The 6,205-nt window shown below is 40.3% G+C and overlaps 1 long non-coding RNA gene across 1 annotated transcript; it reads left to right on the plus strand.

The window, feature by feature from the left end:
- The first annotated feature begins 217 nt into the window (after positions 1-217).
- On the plus strand, positions 218-2,819 carry LOC111544376. The gene is made up of 3 exons (XR_002732133.3): positions 218-392; positions 1,427-1,712; positions 2,726-2,819. It is a non-coding gene; the product is annotated as an uncharacterized LOC111544376 (long non-coding RNA).
- Positions 2,820-6,205: the final 3,386 nt, after the last annotated feature.

Consider the following 6,205-nt stretch of genomic DNA (forward strand, 5'->3'; position numbering starts at 1 on the left):
TTAAAACATTGCTGTTCTTTTGTTTTGTTTTTCAGAGTAAAGAAAACTTTTCTTTTGAACTATTAACAGCTTTTAACAATGAAGCATACTTCTATGAACAAAATTTGGAGCATATTTGTTTCTCTCTACCTGATTTCTCTAGAATTTGGAAACTATTTGTAAGTATTCTTAACTTATGGCAATATAGTTATCTGCATAAGTGCAATAAGAATCTGTTTTCATTTGTAACAGGATGCAATTGGAGAAATTGGTTATTTTACCAAGGCTTTGACTGGAATGGTGTGCTTTTCTGTAAGGAATCAAACTTGACTTGTGGAACCAATAAAGGCCACTTGGGAAAACTGGCCTCATACCTTGTCTATGCAGTCCCTGTACAGAGTTCCTGACCCATGGTAAGTAAAGACTTACTTTCTGACATGCCCAGGGGCCCCAATTATTAATATCTTGGGATCTCAAGAGAAGAATAATTCATCCAACTCATAGGTATTTGATGGTACAAATCCCATGGCTGGGCTTGGCTTTAAAAAAGTCTTTTCTGAGATTCCTTCTATGAAACAAAGTTCCATCAAAGCCTATTTTTTATTTCTGCATTTATTTTTTGTGAGATGGAGTCTTGCTCTGTTACCCAGGCTGGAGTGCAGTGGCACAATCTTGGCTCACTGCAACCTCTATCTCTCAGGTTCAAGTGATTCTCTTGCCTCAGTCTCCCAAGTAGCTGGGATTACAGGTGTCTGCCACCAGGCCCAGCTAATTTTTGTATTTTTAGTAGAGATGGGGTTTCACCATGTTGGCCAGCTGGTCTCGAACTCCTGACCTCAGGTGATCTACCCACCTCGGCCTCCCAAAGTGCTGGGATTTCAGGCGTGAGTGCCTGGCCCTATCAAAGCCTATTTTTAAAAGACTATGCAAAAAATAATTATTCTTGCTGTACTTTATACAAATTATCTGGCCAAGTATAGTAAGGCAAATTGGTCCTACCATGATTTGTCATTGGTAAAAATGGGAAACTAGAGAGAGAAACATTATGTTTCAAGAACTATAATACACCTGTTGTTAGATTTTAGTCTTGCCTAATGTTTTTCAGTTTTTATTATTTTCTACAGTTTGGACTGAATTCTAATTTTCCCTGGCTACAGGTCTCCAAAACAATGTTTTCAAATTTTTCTTTTCTTTTCCTTTTTTTCCTCCATTTTCCTAATTTGAAATCACTGAAAACTAAGCTGTACTTTCTTAAAGCCCTGTGAACTGAATCTAGACAACATAAACTTCAGAAGAAAATAACAGCAACCTATTTACATATGTAAGTTACTTTCATACCTGCCTACTGATGTATGGACTTCAGAGTAATGTGACCTATATCGATTTTCTAGGATCGTTATTTTGTTTGTTGTTTTTCTCCCTTCCTCTGCCTATTTTCTCTTCATAGGACATGATGATTCTCAGCCTGCTGAAAACGAGCTTTCCTAATAACTCAGGACCCACCTGCCTAGGAATAAATCACCCTAGCCATGAGAGACCAGACAAAATCTGAGACCAGACACTCATTTTCTTCTAAAATGCTTTCTCCAAAAGATTTTTTAAAAGAAAAGGGGGAAAATGTGAAAGGAAAAGAAATTTTGGGTCCCCCAAAATCACTAAACTAAAGGGAAAAGTCAAGCTGGGAATGGCTTAGGGCAAAACTGCCTCCCATTCTATGCAAAGTCATCACTGAGGTAAGTGCATATCTAATCGCCTCCTTTGGAAAGGCTAATCAGAAACTCAAAAGAATGCAACAGTTTGACTCTCACGTACCTGTGACCTGGAAGCTCCCTCTCTGCTTGAGTTGTCCTGCTTTTCCGGACTGAAACAATGTTCATCTTACATATGTTGATTGATGTCTCATGTCTCCCTAAAATGTGTAAAACCAAGCTGTGCCCTGACCACCTTGAGCACCTGTCATCAGAACCTCCTGAGGCTATGCCACAGGCATGCAGCCTCAACCTTGACAGAATAAACTTTCTAAATTAACTGAGACCAGTCTCAGATATTCAGGGTTCACAGTATCCAAAAATCCAATTGCATCTGAAACCGCCTTTGCAAAAATTATCACAGTGAGAAAATAACGGCCGTGAAAGAGATCTGATCTAGCCAATCTCCCTTTTGCCCTTAGCCTTCAAGCTGCTTTTAATTATTCCTGGGTTTAAGCCAAGCTACATGTGGGAGTCATTTAGTTTATAGTTTCAACGATAATAATCCTTCCTGCAAACTCAACCACCCTTGTAATACTAATGAGAGACCACCAGGCTAGGAGGAGGAAAGGAGCCTAAATTCTGCTAAGGTGTAGACATAAACAATTGTGAGGCATTGTTCCAGAAGCCACAAGATATGCAACTTCCTCAGTTACCCCTGCTGGTAACGTTACTTTTGTAGAACCTAGGACTGGCCTTCTGAGATATCTTCTCAGAATTTTGCATGTCTGATGACTGATGGCTCCACCGGAACCAGCCAACGGCTTCTGTGTCCCCACCCAGAAGCTACTCAGAAAGAGGACAGCTTCGATGCCCTATGATTTCATCTCTGACCCAACCAATGAGCCGCACTCCCCATACCCTAGCCCACTACCTAACAAATGACCTTTGAAAAATCCCTAACCTCCAAGCCTTAGATGAGTTTGATTTGAGTAATACCTCTGCCTCCCACATGGTGTGGCTGGCATCACGTCAATTAACCTCTTTCTTTACTGCAGCGCCATGGTCTCCATGAACTGATTTTGTTTGTGCAGTGGGCAGGAAGAACCCGTGGGGCAGTTACACATCGTGAAAGAGAAGCTCTTCCTGTAAGGTACATCAACTGTGGTTAAGAATCTTACATACTTACCATTTTTTGTTGTTGTGAGAACATTTAAAATCTATGCTTTTCTTTTTCTTTTTTTTTTCTTTTTTTTGAGATGGCATCTTCATCTGTCGCCCAGGCTGGAGTGCAATGGCACGATCTTGGCTCACCACAACCTGCTGGGTTCAAGTGATTTTCTTGCCTCAGCCTCCTGAGTAGCTGGGATTACAGGCATGCACCACTCTTTTAGTAATTTTATTTATTTATTTATTTATTTATTGTATTCTTTTTAAAAAATATTTTTAACTTTTATTTTAGATTCAGGGGGTATACTGCAGGCTTGCTACATGGGTATATTGCATGATGCTGAGGTTTGGGGTATGAATGATTCCATCAGCCAGATAGTAAGCATCATACATAAGCAATTTAAAAATACACAAATGGTGTGGTATGGTGGCACATGCCTGTAGTCCCAGCTACTCGGGAGAATGGGGCCAGAGGATCGCTTCAGCCTAGGCGTTTGACACCAGCTTAGACAACATTGTGAGACTCTGTCTCAAAAAATAATAAATAACAAAACAAAATAAAATATACAATGCATTATCATTTAATACAGTCATTATTCTGTGCAATAAATCACTAAAGCTTATTTTTCGTGTCTAACTGAAACTTTGTACTCTTTGATGAACTTCTCCCCTTTCCCCATCCACCTCACTTCCCTGGACTGTATTAAATTAAATTGTATTACACTGAATTTACCAGAATTAATCACTACATTGGTAGAAACTCCAGTGGGTATTCCTAAAATTATGGAGACGTAGATAGATTTAAAAGCAAAAGAAATGCTGCAATTTCTTCAGAATTCATAAGAGAACTTCTATTGGAGAAATGTAAAATTTGAGCTGGCTAAGCCTTGAGACCTCCCAAGACTAAGTTATAGGAGTTTAGCCTTCTAAACTACCTCGGGGTACAGCCTGGTCTTAACTTTTAATTTTTAATTTATTTTATTTTATTTTATTTTTTTGAGACAGAGTCTCGCTCTGTTGCCTAGTAGAGAGCAGTGGTACACAATCTCGGCTCACTGCAACCTCCGCCTCCCAGGTTCAAGCAATTCTCTTGCCTCAGCCTCCTGAGTAGCTGGAATTACAGGCATGAGCCACCACACCTGGCTAATTTTGTATTTTTAGTAGAGACGGGGTTTCACCATGTTGGCCAGGCTGGTCTTGAATTCCCGACCTCAGGTGATCCGCCAACCTCAGCCTCCCAAAGTGCTGGGATTACAGGTGTGAGCCACTGTGCCCAGCCTATTTTTCATTTTTATGGGTACCTAGTGGATTTATATATTAATGGGGTACATAAGATATTTTGATAGAGACATACAATGCGTAATAATCATGTCAGGGTAAATGGGGTATCCATCAGCTCAAGCATTGATGCTTTCTTTGTGTTACAAACAACCCAGTTATACTCTTTTAGTTATTTTAAAATGTATAATAAATTGACTGCAGTCACTCCACTGTCCTATCAAATATTGGATCTTACTCGTTCTGTCTAACTATATTTTTGTACCCATTAACCATCCCTCATTTTCCACACCCCCAATTACCCTTCCCAGACTCTGGTAACCATCATTCTACTCTATCTCCATGGACTCAATTGTTTTGAGTTTTAGATCCCACAAATAAATGAGAACATGTGAAGCTTGTCTTTCTGTGCCTGGCTTATTTCACATAACATAGTATCACCAGTTCCATCCATGTTGTTGCAAACGACTCATTCTTTTTAATGGCTGAATAGTACTTCATTGCATATATGTACCATATTTTCTGTATCCATTCATCTGTTGGTGGACATTTAGATTGCTTCCAAATCATGGCTGTTGTGAACAGAGCTACAACAAGCATGGGAGTGCAGATATCCCTTTGACATACTGATTTCCTTTCTTCTGGGCATATACTAGCAGTGGGATTGCTGGATCATATGGTAGTTTAGCTTTTTTGAAGAAACTGTTATGCATAGTGGTTGTGCTCATTTATATTCCCACCAACAGTGTATGAGGATTTCCTTTTCTCCACATCCTCGCCAGTGTTTGTTATTGCCTATTTTTGGATGTAAGCCGTTTTAACCGGGGTGAGATGGTATCTCCTTGCAGTTTTGATTTGCATTTCTCTGATGATCAATGATGTTGTGCACCTTTTGATATGTATGCTTGTCATTTTATATCTTCTTTTGAGAAATGTCTATTCGAATCTTTTGCCCATTTTTAAATTGGATTATTATAATTTTTTCTGTCGAATTATTTGAGCTCCTTGTATATTCCGGTTATTAATCCCTTGTCAGATGGGTAGTTTGCAAATGTTTTCTCCCATTCTGTGGGCTGTCTCTTCACTTTGTTGATAGTTTCTTTTTTTTTTTTTTTTTTTTTTTTTTTTTGAGACGGAGTCTTGCTCTGCGGCCCAGGCTGGAATGCAGTGGCCGGATCTCAGCTCACTGCAAGCTCCGCCTCCCGGGTTCACGCCATTCTCCTGTCTCAGCCTCCCGAGTAGCTGGGACTACAGGCGCCCGCCTCGTCACCCTGCTAGTTTTTTGTATTTTCTATTAGAGACGGGGTTTCACCATATTAGCCAGGATGGTCTCGATCTCCTGACCTCGTGATCCGCCCGTCTCGGCCTCCTGAAGTGCTGGGATTACAGGCTTGAGCCACCGCCCCCGGCCGATAGTTTCTTTTGCCATGAAGAAGGTTTTTAAACTTGACGTGATTCCATTGGTCCATTTTTACTTTGGTTGCCTGTGCTTGTGGGGTATTACTCAAGAAATAATTGCCCAGTTCAATGTCCTGGAGAATTCCCCCATGTCTTCTTTTAGTAGTTTCATAGTTTGAGATCTTAGATTTAAGTCTTTTTTTTTTTTTTTTTTTTTTTGAGACGGAATCTCACTCTGTTGCCCAGGCTGGAGTGTGATGGCATGATCTCAGCTCACTGCCACCTCTGCCTCCTGGATTCAAGCAATTCTTCTGCCTCAGCTTCCCAGGTAGCTGGGATTATGGGGTTATGAGGTGCCCCACCATGCTCAGCTAATTTTAGTAGTTTTAGTAGCGATGGGGTTTCACCATAGTGGCCAGGCTGGTCTCAAACTCCTGACCTCAAGTGATCCACCTGCCTCAGCCTCCCAAAGTGAGATCTAAGTCTTTAATCCATTTTGATTTTTTTATATGGTCAGAGATAGGGCTCTAGCTTTATTCTTCTGCATATGGATATCCAGTTGTCCCAGCTCCATTTATTAAAGAGACTGTCCTTTCCCCAGTGTATGTGTTTGACACTTTTGTAGAAAATAAATTCATTATAGATGTATGGATTTATGTCTGTGTTCTTTATTCTGTCCCATTGGTGTATGT

The sequence above is a fragment of the Piliocolobus tephrosceles genome, chromosome 2 (genome assembly GCF_002776525.5).
Source record: "Piliocolobus tephrosceles isolate RC106 chromosome 2, ASM277652v3, whole genome shotgun sequence".
NCBI classification, from domain to species: domain Eukaryota; kingdom Metazoa; phylum Chordata; class Mammalia; order Primates; family Cercopithecidae; genus Piliocolobus; species Piliocolobus tephrosceles.